Source organism: Heteronotia binoei, chromosome 2 (genome assembly GCF_032191835.1).
Source record: "Heteronotia binoei isolate CCM8104 ecotype False Entrance Well chromosome 2, APGP_CSIRO_Hbin_v1, whole genome shotgun sequence".
Taxonomy (NCBI): domain Eukaryota; kingdom Metazoa; phylum Chordata; class Lepidosauria; order Squamata; family Gekkonidae; genus Heteronotia; species Heteronotia binoei.
In genome coordinates, this window is record NC_083224.1 from 90,594,516 (window position 1) to 90,611,806 (window position 17,291).

Sequence of the window (17,291 nt, forward strand, 5' to 3'; positions counted from 1 at the left end):
GCTAGATGGCCATCTGACAGCAGTGCTAATCTTGTGCAGTTAGGGGGAGGTATTTGTGAAGTTCCTGCATTGTGCAGGGGGTTGGACTAGATGACCCTGGGAATCCCTTCCAACTCTATGATTCTATGAATACCATATGCCAAAGACAAAAACTGAGGACTACTGCTTTCTTGCCTTTCTTGTAGTCTTTCCAGATTCCCCTTGCTGGTCATAGTTGGAAACAGGGTGCTCTCCTAAATGTACCCTTGGCTGGAGTCTACAGGGCTCTTATGTTGAAGATAAGAAGAGTACACATCAATTGCTAATAGTGCTGGGCACCATATAAACCAGGGGTGTCAAACATGCGGCCTGTGGGACAGATATGCCCCACGCAGGGCTCAAATCCATCTCCTGAGCAACTTCCTTCTTCTGCTTCCTTTCCCAGGGCTGCACCTGCAATGTAGCTTGCTTTTCCTCCCAGCTCCTTCAGTGGCTTTTTGCTTCCTGCCTCTTGCCTCCCTCCCTCCCCCCTCCCTCTCTCTCTCACAGGCACACAGAGAGCTCCCTGTCTGCTTCCTGCTTCATGCAGGAGAGATATAAAGACAAGCCTCTCTCTCTCTGATACACATACACATACCTTCTGCTTCCTTCTCCAAGTCTACTTCTCCTCTTTTGGGGAGGAGAGGTGGGGAGGAAAGAGATTCCCATAGCAGCTTCAAGAACAACGATATTTTATTCTAGGTGTAAGCTTTTGTGTGCAAGCACATGTCTTCTTTAGAGGGAGAGAGGGAGGGTGGGTGGATAGAGGGATGGACTGTTCTGACATGCATGACATACATTGAGGAAATTATTCTCAAAAGCTGTTACCATCTGGATTATTTTTTTTCAGAAAAGACCCTGATTAGGAATCAGAACACTTGGATTGGTCCATATATCTTGAAAAGTGGAGTGATTTCATATGCCAAATGATAATTGCACACATTTCTAATGAAACAGGAGAACTAGTTCTCAGTTCAGTCCAGGAGGATGCATTGTCTTGAGCCTCATTATCTATTGCAATTCAGCAGTCTCTCTTTTTAATTTCCCTCTGAAATTCCTTTATAAGAGCACTGCTACTCTTAGGTCAGCAATTGAATGTTGTAGTTTCTAATGTCAGACTTATGTCCATTTATTCTTTGCATCCTCTTGGATGGAATTGAGACCTAGGTTTCCTGTCTCATTACCAACACTGTTATCTCCATGCCTACTACTCCACTGTATATAACACTTAATCCAATGAAGCCTGATATTATCATTCACCTGCTATTGCCATTTGACATCTGAAATTACCTTTATAAAGTTTATATCTCCAGTACCTTGTGTTACATTTTATAGGACGCATGGCCCGGCCCAACAAAATGACATTTATGTCAGATCCAGCCCTCATAACAAATTAATTCAACACCTCTGATACAAACTGTCCCGTCCTGAAATACTGTGGTGCAAAATATTCTTTCTCCTTTAACCCAGCTGGAAACGTGAAAGAATCTATCTCTGTTTGAAATCCTGGAGCTAAGATTTGTTCTAAATTAGATGGTTCTTGTTCTGTGTCAGCATTACTGAAGAGGCAAAAGTAGGGGAGGGACTCCCCTTGGGAAGTCTCCCTCCTCCTGACAGATGTGAGAGAAATGTGCTTAAGGGGTGATTGATGGGTGGAAGTGAATCAAAGAGGCCTGATTGGAGAAGCCCTGGAGATGGATAATCTGCTGTGTTAATAAATGCTGCTACTATGCCTATGCCTAAATCTGCAGAAAAGGTCAGTAGCAATTCGAGAGATAGTCTTGCTGGTGGGGGATTGACAGTAGTGTTCATCAGGCTAATAAGAGTTCCTGGTATACAGAGTAGCTAATTACAGAAAGGATAATTGGACCCAATACTTTTCACTCAGCTTGAGGTTGTTGTAAAACACAATAACATCTGCGCACACATATGTGTGTGTTTCCACTTTTGCACAACAGCTATACTTTAATTGTAGCTGTTACCAGTATGCCCTGTGACATTTGCCATTGATTAGACGCTCAGTGCTGCATTGCATTATTCACATAGCCTAGTGATTCATGATAAGATTGTCCCTATAAACAGTAACTCAGAATAAAATCAAAGGATGAAGATCTTGTCCTGGAATTAAAAATAAATCTCTTGCCAGTTTATATCATGCTTAGACACTCTCCAGAAATGGGCTGACAGCACATTCCACTTTATTTCATGCTTCACCTTCTTCTGTTCTTTAATAGGATTTCCTATAACTACTTTTCTCAGACTGGTCTGCAGAGGAGATTTCAAAGCATATGTGTCAAACAATTCTTCTATACATTACTAAAAGAATGGAAAATGGTATCTGAGTGTTGACTCCCATTGGACATCTTTTTAGATCCAAGTGGGCAGCTGTGTTGGTCTGAAGCAATAGAATAAAGTAGGACATCCTTTGTTAAGTCTAAGGTACCACTGTCTGTCTAACCATTGGATGGCTTTTATCTACTGCACATCTTCACCAAAGGGGCATATCCTCAGGGATATGCAAAGCCAAGCAGTTTCTGTGCATATGCTGGGAAAGTGAAAGTAACAGAACTGCCAGGTAGATCATCTAAGTGACAGAAGGTGGCTGGTTGCCAGATTGCATCAGCCTGGGCAATGTCAGCATGACTCAGCAGCAAGCTGATTGGTTACCTGGCTGGACCTTATGTATAAATGTACAAAGACACTTTACTGTGTGTGGGATATGTATGGTGGTGTTGCAGTGGAGCATTCTGTCGGTTTGGAGAGTGAAGGTGTAAATAAATTGTATATAGTGGTTTTAACACTGCTGTGTGCAAGCCTTCATTCTTTGCGTCACTAAAGACCACCCTCACTAAGCACAGGCGCATCAACAATGGGAATGAAATCAATGCACCTATCCATTGCTGGAGTAAAGTAATGAGTCTAAACTAAATATTGAGCCTGATAAATCTAAACTAAAAGTTGTTTCTAATGACATTGATCTGAAGCTATTTTCAGGGTAGGCAACAATTTAGCTTAGCTCCAGCAGCTGTACTGTAGCAAAATTTAGCCTTCCACCAGGAATCTTGCCATTGTATATGTGGACCTATTGGTGCCATGTTAATATGATTAATTCAGAGTTCCCTCATTCACAGCCCAAGTCCACTTGTATTTGCCCTGGTGAACATACAAAGTATGAAGAAGAGGCCTGTGCCTCCTAATACAGAGGTATATATGCTAGACAGGTGCCGAAGACCCACAGTGTAACCAACATCATCAATGTATCTAATTCTTGTCATGACCAGATCTGTGTATACTTAAATCCATAGACTGGAGTCCTGAACAAACAAGACAGATCTTTCTACAAACCTGAAAAATGCCCCAATGTAGCAGAAAAATCTGAAATATGGTACACACACACACGCACACTCAGGGGTAAGGTATAAAACCCCAAGACAATAGAAGCAGTACTTTTAGCTTTAAGAAACAAATGCCTTCAAATGGTCATTGCTAGGAAACCATAACAGTATTGACAGTCTTCAAGCATTGGTTTCTCTTCTACCTTTTGGAAGCTGCCTATCTGTACAATCTTTTATCTCACATGGGATTTGGTCCACTCTTTTTGCAAACAATTCAATCTCTTTAATCCCACAGCCAGGGTTTTAATTAACGGACTTTAATTAATTAATGTTCCCCTACTTTTCCCTTTCTCATGGTACTAGACAAGGGTGCCATGTGTCACCTCTACTCTTCACCATATCCATACAGCCTCTTGCAGAACTAATCCAACAAAACTCCAATATTCATGGCATCACAATAAATAATCGCACCTTTAAGATTAGCCTTTTCGCTGACAATATGGCGCTTTACATTACTAACCCTCTCACTTCTCTACACAATTTTAATTCAGCTTTACAGGATTTTGACTCCATCTCTGGACTACGAATCAATATGTCTAAATCGGAAATTTACCTAATTTTGCTAGCCCCTTCTAATATCTCTGCTATAAAAACTATGTATTCCTACAAATGGATTGACAAATTCTGGAAGTACTTGGGGATAAATATTTCTCCTCACCTTTCTGACCTTAAACTTCCCAACTATTTGCTTAGGAAATTTACCCGATTTTGCTATCTCCTAAAATCTCTGCTATAAAATCTATGTATTCCTACAAATGGATTGACAAATTTTGGAAGTACTTGGGGATAAATATTTCTCCTCACCTTTCTGACCTTAAACTTCTTAACTATTTGCTTAGTTCTTAAACTCTCCTTCCTCCTTAGAGACTTAAACTTTATACAACTGTCTTGGTTTGAGAGGCTTAGCACATCAAATCCATGATTTTGCCTCTTTCGTATGTTGCCTATTATCATTTTGCCAAAAGAGCCGAGATCTTGGCAGAAACTCCTCAACAATTTTATATGGGGCTTTAAGTGACATAGGATCTCCCATTCAGTTATGATCCATCCCCACAAAAAAGGTGGTTTAAAAATACCCAACCTCACCTATTACTATTGCTCTGCCCAACTAGCATCTTTACTCATCATGATCCATTTTGAAGACTTGTTGGACTGGGTACATATTGAAAAAAACTTTTTAAGATTCTCACTATTTATATGACATCCTCTGGAACTCTCCACATTCCAGACCCCCCCCCCCCCAAATCAGACTAAATACTTTTCTCCACAATACTCTCCTTGTGTGGGACAGATTAAAGGGATCCTTAGCACCCTTTGTTTCCCCTGTCTCCTCTTTCCTAGGTCAACCCTGGTTTCTCCCGGGCTGGAGCTCCAATTCCTTTAAGTTAATGGTGGTCACTCAGCAAATTTAAATTTGTCAATATTATCCACCAAGGCACTCTTTTAGATAAAGTTCATCTTCAGCAAAATTCAAATATTACTATCCCTTGGTTTGAATACCTCCAAATCAAGCATCTTATTAACTCATTTGACCCCTCCACCAATTTAAGGAGGCAACTCACCCCTTTTGAAAACTTGCACTTTCATTGCAAGAAGCTTATCTCTCTACTTGCCGATGCAGGAATCCGGGGGCTAGCCTTACAGTGGCTTTCCTCCTTCCTTGAGGGTCGGGGACAAAGGGTGGCGATTGGAGGAGAGCTGTCTCAGAGGCGCTTACTTAATTGTGGGGTGCCTCAGGGGGCAGTTCTCTCCCTGATGTTGTTTAACATCTTCATGCGCCCCCTTGCCCAGATTGCCCGAAGGTACAGACTGGGTTGTCACCAGTACGCTGATGACACCCAGCTCTATCTACTGATGGGTGGCCGGACTGGCGACGTCCCTGTAAATCTGGACCGGGCTCTGCAAGCCATGGCAGGGTGGATCAAGTTGAGTGGGCTGAAGTTGAACCCAGCAAAGGCGGAGGTCCTTTGCGTGGGTCGCGGCGGGCTAGGAGAGGAGATCTCCCTACCAGCCTTTGACGGTGCGTCGCTGATACCAGTGCGCAGGGTCAGGAGCTTGGGAGTGCTACTGGAGCCTTCCTTGACAATGGAGGCACAGATAGCAGCCACTGCTAAAGCCACCTTTTTCCACCATAGGAGGGCAAAGCAGTTGGCTCCCTTCCTGGAACGCAGTGACCTAGCAACAGTGATCCATGCAACGGTCACCTCGAGGTTGGACTACTGTAATGCCCTCTACATGGGGCTGCCCCTGTACCGAACTCGGAAACTGCAGCTAGTGCAGAATGCGGCGGCCAGGCTGTTAGTGGGACTACCTTGGTGGGAACACATGCAGCCTAGGTTGCGGGAGCTGCACTGGCTGCCAATTGTGTTCCGAGTTCGTTACAAGGTGCTGGTTATTACCTTTAAAGCCCTATATGGCCGAGGACCTGCCTACCATAGGGACTGCCTCTCTCCATATATCCCCCAGAGAGCACTGAGATCTAGTTCCCCAAATCTTCTAAAAATCCCTGGACCAAGGGAGGCCAAACTGAAAACAACGCGGGAGCAGGCCTTCTCAATAATGGCTCCCCATTGTGGAATCAACTACCAGAGGAGGTGCAAGCCCTGCGGGACTATAATCAGTTCCGCAGGGCCTGTAAAACTGTCCTTTTTCAAATGGCCTATAAGATGGAATCCTGAAGTGACACCTAGCCATCTGATATATACATATATACTGCGTTATACTGTAACACCTTTAACTGTAGTGGTTTTAATTAATTTATTTTAAATTTAATTTATTGTATAATGTATTTATCATAATCATGGTACATTCCATGTCTTGTGAGCCGCCCTGAGCCTGCCTTGGCAGGGAGGGCGGGAAATAAATAAATAAAAGTTTATTATTATTATTATATTATTATACTCTAATCTATCATTCTTTCTATCGACCTAGGCCACCCTGTGCCATACCAGAACAAGTGACACAAGGACCTTGGCATTACTTTTTCACCCACTCAGTGGGACTTAACATGGCGGGCTAGTCCTTATAGATCCAAGTGCATCAATGTTCAGCTCCTTTCTTTTAAAGTATTTATTTATTTATTACTTTAAATTTATATCCCGCCCTCTCCACAAGCGGACTCAGGCATGATGGTATACAACTCCTAAGCAATTTTCTTACATTCACCACAGTTCATCATCATTTTGTTGGAAATTATGTGGCCTCCCTGGTTCATACTTCCACTGTTTGTGAGGTTGTCCTATTATTTATAATTTTGAGGTAAAGATTGTATGGTATGTTCATAAAATGTCAGGTTATATGGTTCCACTAGCACCTGAAACCATATTGTTGTGTTACTGGCCTGATGCCACTAAACCTTCCTGCAGGAAGGATTTATCTTTTTACTGCTTTCAGCTACAAAAGTTACCATAGCATGTACCTGGAAAAATGAAGGGCCTCCTACAGTTTCTAAGTGGTTTAAGACAATTTGGGACTTTTTTGTGATGGAAAAACTTACTGATCACATTTACTGTATGCATAACTCCTCCTATGAATCTAAATTCTATACTGTATGGGAACCCTTCTTGGAATTTATTCACAAAGAATCAATATTCCTTTCTTTCAATTCCAATATCCAGAAGATCCTGTCTTTTTTTTAGAAATTAACTTACTTTAGTATAATGCTTCATGCATAAACTCCATTTTCTGATTTGTATTGTACACTTACCTACCTGGTGTTTTTGTATTTGCTAATGTCAATATTGTTTATGTTGGTTATCCCTATTTTTATTATTTTCTCATTTTTCTTTGTAACTGTTGACTTTCTAAAAATTAATAAAACAAAGTATTGTTTTAAAAAAGCATTGGTTTCTGTCAGTATAATGAAAAAGAGAGGGAGCTGTTCCCTTTTCTGGGCTGCTTTGAGGGAGGACTTACCAGGGCTAGGCCCAATTTGTGTAACTCATCCAGGCCTGGCTGCTTGCTATTGTTCAACAGCAGCCACCCCACAAAAGCCATTGTGGCGTAGCAATCAGAGTTTCAAGTACCCACTCAACTGTGCAAGCTCACTGGTGACCTTGTGACACTCATGCACTCTCAGCCTGCCCTACCTCACAGGGTTGCTGGGAGAACACAATGGAGGATAAAATGGAAATGATGAGAATTATATAAGCTGCTTTGGGTCACCATTGTGAAGAAAGACAAGGTATGAATAAAGTTAATAAATAGTAAAAAAAAAAATTGACCACTGTGTCACACAGTGTGTTGGACTGGATGGGCCATTGGCCTGATCTGACATGTTCTTATGCAACTGACGGGGGGCAGATAAATAATCAATTGGTTGATGGGTAGGGAAAAAAAAACCAGGGGGAAGTGAGGTTGTCATGAGGAAGGAAAGAAGAAATAATGTGGGGAGTGGGATACAGAAGAAAATGAAGTGCCCCACAAGTTCTTGCAGGTTCCCCACTGAGAAGCTTGGCCATAGTTTTCTCTAGGGCTTTTTTTGTAGCAAGAACTCCTTTGCATATTAGGGCACAACCACCTGACGTAGCCAATCCTACAAGAGCTTACAAGGCTGTTAGTACAAGGCTTATTATAAGCTCCAGGAGGATTAGCTACATCAGGGGGATGCGACCTAATATGCAAAGGAGTTCCTGCTACAAAAAAAGCCCTAGTTTTCTCAGTAGAGGCTACCAGGGGGAGGGAAAGCTGGAGATGAGGAGGCAAATAATGGAAGGTTAGGGAGTAGGGTTGCCAGATCTGACTCAGGAAATATCTGGGGACTTTGGGGACGAAGGCAAGATACTTTGGGGGTGGAGCCAGGAGCAAAGTTATGACAATTGAACTCTTAAGGGAATTCTGGCGATCACATTTAAAAGGACCTCACTCCTTTTAAATGCCTTCCCTGCAGTGGAAATAATGGAGGATGGGGACACCTTATTTTGAGGCTCATAGAATTGGACACCCTGGTCCAATCTTTTTGAAACTTGGGGGGAAGGTTAGGAGAGGCACCAGATGCTATGCTGAAAATTTGGTGTCTTTACTTCAAAAAGCATCCCCACAGAGACAAGTATATCCATTCTCTCTTATACCCTATGGTGACTGGTCTTCATAGGGTTTAATGGAATGCCCAGATGACATTCCCCCACCCTCGTGCTTTCTGATAACCCTGATGGGGGGAGGGCCTCCAAAACAAGGGATCCTCTGCCTCCAACTGGAGATTGGCAACTCTTATAGGAAAGGAAGCAGAAAAAAGAAAAAAAACCTGTGGGGACTTTCAGGAAAGGGAAAGAGGAAATAGTGGGGGAGGGGAAATCAGATGCCTCCCACAAGTCCTTGTTCAGTGATTAATTACTGCAGTCCAATGCAGTGCCAAACATTCCTTCAGGATGTTCTGACACACATTATTTTTTGTATAAAGTGGACTTAAGACCTAATGTGCACTCAGTCAGGGTTTTGGATGCTGGCCACATATCTAATCAGCTACTTACATTTATATAACTGCATTTTTATTTGCTTTTTGGTCATTATTGGTTTCATAAAGTTCTCGCTTTTAAAATTTACATTTGTTTCTTTTCAAGGATTCCTCTTTGCTTTCCTGGGATGATCATTATGTGTCCCATTTGCATCTGATGACCAGGAAATTGCTAATTTTCTTTCATTTCAGATTTTACTTTTAGTTTTTAATTGCTGAATGTTTGCATACAACCAGCTATATCCAAAGGATAATACAATGTTTGTACTCACAGGAGAAAGTTGTGTCCCCATTTTTATGACATTAAAGTTATGGACTGAGTTCTGTAATACCAGTTAAATTCTGGCTACAGTTGATATTATTTAAGTTTATATTATTTGTGCCATCAATATTTGTAGCACAAGAAGAACGTTTCCTGTGTCCCAATCAATTTACAGTTTATAATTCAGCTCAGGGAGGGCAACAAGTGAAGGGGATGGAAATTTAGGCAGGGTAGATAGGACGTGGAAATTATTGGAATGTACTAAAGTTTTCAAGGAAAAAGTAAGTTTTGATGAAGAAATTTAGAAGAAGGGAGACAACATTATGCAGGTATTCTAGGGGGCAGTTCCAAGCATAAGAAGCAGGGTGGGAGAAAGGGCCAGTTAAAATTAAAGTTTTTAGTTTCTTTTATTTCTGCAAGATAATTTGCTTAACATTTTCCCACTGAAGGAGGTGTTTATATTTGGCTGGATTATGGCTTCTGCTTTTAGCAACACGTATCGTCTTATCCTTCAGTCATTTCAATTAGCGGCACAACTTCAGTGAAACACTATCTTCTAGTAATATAATTTGCTTGCTTAGAGCCAGTTAGAAGGAAGTTCTGTTGCCATTATGCATCTTGAGTCCCATGAATACTGGCATGTAATTTCTTGATCAGAGAAGGTAGTGCATTTCTGTTTGTTAGAAATAATCTCACAAAACTGCTTTTCTAGAAGGTTATAGTGTTGCATCCAAATGTGGGAAAGCCAGTTTCAGCTTTAGTAACTGAAAGCAGAGTCTATTACGTAATTTAAAATAGTCATCACATGGTTTCAGTGGGAATGGTATTAACTAAGGCCTTCATTTGTTTGTTGATAACTTATAACAGTGTTAACAGTTACTGACACTATAGATTTTGTGGGAATGCCAGTTGTTAAATCTATACATTTCTTTGTTTCTTTAATATAATTTTAGAGCACCCTTCTAGCCAGAGTTCTCTTAGACAGTTTATAACAGGTTAAAACAAACAATTTCATTTACAAAAACAATATAAAGTTAACAAATCCTCTTTATAAAAACACCACAGGGGATTGCATAATTTTAACAAGCACCATCAAGATTTCAATCCATCTCAATAACTTTCAGAAAGACAGAAAAAGAAAGAAAGATTATTAACAAAATGTGTATACTACTTATTTTCTTATACTCTAATAAAGTGTATATATATAAGTACAAATAATTAAGAAAGATGCCATTTAAGTCCAATATATTCCACAGTCCTTTCAGAAGCATGGTCCAGAATATTCCAAAATCCTTTTAGAAACATGAGGTTTCAGTAACAAAGCTTCAATTAATCAAAACTGTCTCAATCTCATGATTAGTAGAAGCAGTTATCCAGTTTTTCAAACATCATAGTCCAGTAATTATATAAACACTGACCAAACAACAGGTGGGCAGTTTACAACAGGTGGAAACCACCCTTCCTCAGAATTGGAATAGTTCAACAGAACAATTTATGAATTATGCTTGGAACAAATTTAAACACTTTCAAGATAATTTCATCAGCCTTGGAAATTATTTTGAAAGTGTTTGAATCCATTCCAGGTCTTTCACAAGTTGTCCTGTTGAAGTATCCCAACTCTGAGGAAAGGGGTTTTTTTTTTCCAAAACTGGTGTAAGCTTTGCTGACTGTTGTTTGGTGAATGTTTCTATCATTAGTGAACTATGATGTTTGAACAACTGGACAACTCTTTCTACTAAACATGAGACTGAGACTGGTTCCTGCAGGCAGGCATGATGCATGGTCTTTGAGCCCAGGTAAGTTTTAAGATCCATGTGGTTTCACTGATTTGCTGAAAAGCTAATTCAAAAAGGCTGCATAGCTCCCACAAATTTGTGGAAGCTCTGCCCTTAAGGTTCTGAGGACAAATGGCAGTGCTAAGATAGGGGTGCGTGCCATAAATTTTGCAGGATATTTTGTGAATGTGTTTCTGATGCTGTTAGATATCTTTGTTGTGTAGAACACATAAAGCTCTCTTTATTGCCACTAAGACCTACCATCAGCTTTCATTATTGTCACCATCCCTCGGATACAAATCCCTCTAGATGCTCTTGTTTATGTTTCCAAGAGCAATTCAGAAGTTGTCATGGCTGGCTAATATATGTCAATGGCTGCATTCATGGGGTCAGAGCTTAGCTGAAAGAAGCTGTTCCTATGAAGTGTCTCTCTCTCTAATCTGCCTTGAAGCTAAACAAAGCAAGAAGTTGGAGATCTGTCATCAGATGTTCCATTTTTTTTTAAAAAAATAAATCTCTATTATGAGCAACTGTGGGAGAATCTGAATGAGAGCACTGGAGGATTGAACAGGTTAACCCTGTACCATTTCCCAACATACACTGAATTCTACTACCAAAAAGCTATTTGTCTGGATAGCGAAAACATTTATGTCACTGTATCAGGACAAACAGCATTGGAAGAAGGGAAATTTATGTCAGGGAAAAAGGCACAGGAAAAAGGGGTATTATCCCCCCCCCTCACACACACACACATTAGTGTCACTGGTCTGATGCAGTTTGGGTGCTTCCACAGCTGCCAATAGTAGAATCACAAAGAGGTGGAAGATGGGACCATAGATCTCCAACATCTCTGAGAAGAAGATATCTACGAATTCATCTGCTAGTCAGGTGGAATGCTAAAATGTTCCCTGAGAATATAGATTTAAATCTGGGGTATAAATCAAAGTAACACATAGACAAGTTGATAAATATTAATTTATGGAACTGCTTTTACAGAACCATCTAGAGAAAGACACAAAAATGGTCCCAGGGTAAGGGATATTCTGACCCTGTGATTCAAAACAAAAACTGAAGATTTTCTTCATCATCATCTACTTGCTGTGCTTCAGAAGGAACAGGTGGTTCTCTTCCAGCTGAGAAACTGTTCTCTACAGCAACATCATTTATCTTGGGCTCTCCTTCTTTGGAGGTTTTTAAAGAGAGGCTAGATGGCCTTCTGACAGCAATCTGATTCTGTGAATTAGGCAGATCATGATTAGGAAGGTAGGAAGCATTACATCAGTGCTTAGCTCTCGTAGCCATTTCTTACACACACAAGGAAATGCTGGTTGCCACTTTGGGGGCACTTTTTCTTCAGGCCAGCTTGACAAGGGATGCTGGAGGTTTTTGCCATCTTTTGGGCATGGAGTGAGGGTCACTGGGGATGTATTTGTGTGGGGGAGGTATTTGTGAATTTCCTGCATTGTACAGGGCATTGGACTAGAAGACCCTGGAAATCCGTTCCAACTCTATTATTCTAACATGGATGGCGGATTTCTTGCTTTAAAAAAACAACATAATTATATGGGCCATGTCAAAGTAGCAGCTAAGTTTAGACAAAATACTTGATTTAAATAAAGTCATTTTGTTATTGTTCTTCCAATCGATTTAGTTGATTCTTTTGGATCCCCCCTCCCTTTTCAAATAGTATTCGTGTTGTCTAATGTACTTGAAGGACTGCCTCCTCCCACATTCTTCAGCCTACCAGTTAAGACATTCTTCTCATGCCTTGCTGTGTGTGTCCCCCCAGTACTGTCATGCAGTGACTAGAGACAGGCCTTTTTCAGTGGTGGCACCTCCCTGTGGAATGCCCTTTCCTATGAAGCTTGCCTGGCACCTACATTCCTTTTATTTAGGCACCTGGCCAAGAGATTTCTCTTCCCCTGATCTGAAGTACTCCATCTTTTTAAAAGATGTTTTATAATCTGCTCCTAGCCTGAAAACTGTTTTATCAATATCACTTTAGAGATTAGGGTTTTTTAAATGTGATTTTATGCCCTGGCTTGCTCTTATTTATTGTTTTTATTGACTTGGTCATAATTTATTTATTGACTCATCTTGTTTTATGGATTTGTTTTTATTCGTTTGATTTGTTTTTATTGATTTGTCAGGTTTTCTTGTCTTGTTACATTTTGCTTTGTTCTAGATGTGAGCTGTTTGAGCAAGCAGCATACATATTTTCTAAATAAATAAAACCAAACAGAATAAAAACTGTTCAAGTTTTGATTTGTTTTTTGTACTTCTGTAAGTTTACATTACAGATGATCCTAACAACCACATGAGAATTGCAGTAATGATTCAGGGTTGCAACCACATGTCATTGGATTGTATCCACATATTGCATTATAGCAATCATTTCTATCTGGGTTGGCTTGTCTATGCAGGGAAATCCAGTTGTGCAAGATTGCTATAGTGTGTTGCATGCATTCCATGAGAAACCTGAATATGCAAGCCTAGGTTAAAAGGGATGGCTAAAGGCTATCAGTGAAGGGTATCATACACACACACCCTCCAGTCACGAAGTTTGCTAGCTATAATTTTTTCTGACCTAGTTTGCATTCTGCAGTGACCCAGCTCACAGTAATCCTATCCACAGTTGTGGCCAAACACTGAGTAATGTGTCAGGCCTCAGGATAAGACTGTCATAAAAACAAGACATAAGACAGTGAATCTTCAGCCATGCAGGAATGTCATGAGATAGTACCCCTCAAAACCTTCTCCTTGAGCCCCATGCACACTGCATATCCCAGCACTGTAGTGAACAGTCTCCCTATCCTCACTGCCACAGTTAGCATATTGTTAGAGCCAAATGGATTCAGTCCATATTTGCTGCTTCTGAGTTGCCCTCACACTCACTGCCTGAGGCAGTTCCTTCAGTCCATCTTCTGGTCAGCATGACCATGTTAAGAACATGTTCTGGTTTAACTTCCCCTAAGTTATTTTTTTTTTACTGCAGTAGTTGATTGGCTTTTTATTGGTCAGCATGAGATCTAGCATTATCTTTCTGTTATTGTTGAAAGCTAAAGCACAGGTGCATTTGGGAGTTTTATTCTGAATCAACTATATATAGAGCTGGTCTATTATTTGTAGAATGTGGAAACAATTTACAGCTGTTAGTAAAGGAAAAAATGGAATGAAGGGAAAGTGTGTTGTGCTCACTGCAAGGGGAAAAAAATCCTAAATATCGTGACAAGAAATTCAGATATGGAGAGAGCACCATGGTCAGAATAAATAACACAAATGAAGCTGCACATTTATCTCCAAATCTGGAAGTCCTGGGGAGGGGATTGGATTGTTAACTGCAGCAGAATGCTGGGATGATTTAATAATAATAATAATAATAATAACAACAACAACAACAACAACAACAACAACTTTATTTTTATATCCCGCCCTCCCCCGCCAAAGGCGGAGACCCTAACACATTCCAGAGGAAGAAGACAGAAGTTGTGAGGGGATGGGAAAATATGGGCCTGTGCTTTGGCTGAAGGAAGAAAAGTGCATGCAGTTTTAGGTACAGGAGGCAATTTTGGATACCACTAATGCCAGACTAGGTTCTGTGGACACCAATGTGCAGTTTCATCGCTCCTTGTTTCTACTTGAAAGTGTTGAAGTCATTTAAAGACATAGTGGCCAGGGACCAAGAAACTGCAGGGACCTTTCAATCAGCTTTCCAGAGAGGTTAATAAGATTATATATTTCCACAGCATGTTGCTGTCTCATATAATGTGAGGCAGGGTTCTCAGCATTGTATACCATAGAGTTAGGGTTGCCAGGTCCAATTCAAAAAATATCTGGGGACTTTGGGGGGTGGAGCCAGGAGACTTAGGGAATGGAGCCAGGAGACATAGGGGGTGGAGCCAGGAGCAGGTTATGACAAGCATGATTGAACTCCAGAGGGAGTTCTTGCCATCATAAAAGGGACTGCATGCCTTTTAAATGCCTTCCCTCCATTAGAAATAATGAAGGATAGGGGCACCTTCTTTTGAGGCTCATAGAATTGGACCCTCTGGACCAATATTTTTGAAACTTGGGGAGTGTTTTGAGGAGAGGCATCAGATGCTATGCTCTACCTCAAGAATCACCTCCCCCCCCCCAGAGCCCCAGATACCCACTGATCAATTCTCCATTATACTCTATGGGAATCAGTTTCCATCGGGAATAATGGAGTGCTCAGAAGACACTTCCCTCCCCCCAATACTTTCTGATGACCTTGACGTGGGAGGAGGGCCTCCAAACCGGGGAATCCCCTGCTCCCACTTGGGGATTGGCAACCCTACATAGAGTCCACCTTCTGAAGCAGCCATTTTTTCCAGGGGAACTGATTTCTGTTGTCTGGAGATCAATTGTAATAGTGTGAGATCTCCAGGTGCCACCTAAAGGTTACCAAATAAGCACAAGCCTCTATGTACACAAGGTCTCAACACCAATACAACTTGTTTTATCAAAATATAATAATGACTCAGAATCACTATACAGTAAATTAAAGTTCAATATCTTTCTGAAATACACAGAACAAGTCCAGCTTGGATTAGGTATTCCAAACATACAAAATCCAACAGGTACGGTAAGTCTTTCAAAATGTGAATCAATCACTTTTATACTTCTGTAAAGAGGATACCTTCAGTTCCAATGCTGAAATATAACCAAATGGAAGACATGAACACAGTGGGACTTATTTCTGAGTAGATATGGGAATATATGCATCTGTGGAAATGGTGGGGTGCTTCACATTCAAAGTAATCCATGTATCTATTAGGTATTTAACTCACCCTTCCTCCAAGAAATGCAGGGTGGTGTACAAGGTTCTCCATTCTGTTCTCACAAAAATCCTATAAAGTAGTTAAAGCTTGCCAATCAGTTTGGCTTGCCTTGGTTTAGCTTACTCCAGGCACATAGTGGCCCAGTATTCTAATTAAGTAATTTGCATCACTGTCTAAAGCAGGAGGCGTAAGGCCATTAAGTGCACCATCTAAAGTTACTTAATTTCAACCTTTGGTTATCACACAAGCTATCCAATCCATGTGGGAAACCCAAAGTGCTGATTCAGAGATGTATGGATAGAAAGGAAAATGTATTTAGCACACTTCTGCTTCCACTAACACATTTCACTGCTGCTTCCATGGAGCTCATTATTTGAAACTGGTAACTATAGCCATCCTGAAATTGCTTTATTCCATCTCCCTCCTTCTGTGTTTTCTGTATGTTTGTATGCGTGTGGTTTGCTCTTTTTATCAGTAGTGCAAACTACTCAGCAACACACAGTACTTTAATATAATTATTAATGAAATAACATGCATATGGAGCAATATGTACAAGTGGTGTGCATGATTTTATTTAGTCTGGAAATTGTATCAGAAGAAATGGCTTGTGCTATATCTTGAACATGTAGAAAAGAAAGTGAGGAAACAATTGCTTTCACTTAGTGCAATCATATGAAATTATTTTATGGCATCCAACCCATGCTCCTTTAGGGCTGTAATAATTTTTGAGCATGGATACCATTTCAGTGAACTATGCCATGTGTAGGCAATGGTATGATCTGAACCAGGTTTATCTTGACTTTAAGTCTTTTAAGTCTTTTAGCTACCTGTGCTGCATTAGCTTTTATAACTTAGAGTCTAAAGTTTCTACAATGCATTGCCTAATAGACCATTAACAAGATTAACACATGACGGAGTATCAGCCTTCCCCCCCCCCCTTCCTTGTGAATCAATTGCTGTGTTTATAATCTCTTGGCTAGACTATTGCAATCCGTAACAGCTGTATAGTGGTTATAATGATTTTGCATCATACTTTTGGATTTTCTGTCCTTCAGCATTTTTTCCGTTATGTCACAGAGATGAGTACAAGCATAAGTGGACCCCCCCCCCCTTTGACAATTTGCTAAAGCAAAGCATTTTTGAGGGGGTACAATTATATTAAGCAGTATGATTATCTGAATTCTGAAGTATATAGATTTTGATTCCAGCCTTCTACCTATGTATTTCTATGGGAATTTCATATATATTATTCACCTTAAGCCTGAGCCAATATCTGATAGAAAGGCCACTCCAAAAGTAATTCTTCATCTGTGCATATTCACAGTTTTTAAAAACTCTTTTTCCATAGTAGTGGGTGAAATTTTGGGCATCCTGCCTCTGAAACACATTATTTCCCTCCACCTTTCAACTTGTTCATCTGCTTCTGAACAAGTCCAAACAAATGATTAAAATGACTCCCCCTCCCCCATTATCCTTGTGATTCCTGCACTGGATCTTTAATTAGTTTGTTTTGACTGCTGCGTGGGCCTTTCCCCCCATTTTTAGGAGGTATATTTTTAGCTTTAGTTGCCATGGAAACATATGACA

The 17,291-nt window shown here is 40.5% G+C and overlaps 1 protein-coding gene across 2 annotated transcripts in view; it reads left to right on the forward strand.

Moving 5' to 3' along the window:
• CPNE5 (copine 5) overlaps positions 1-17,291 on the forward strand; it is a 307,885-nt gene that overhangs the window by 179,198 nt on the left and 111,396 nt on the right. The window lies entirely within an intron of this gene.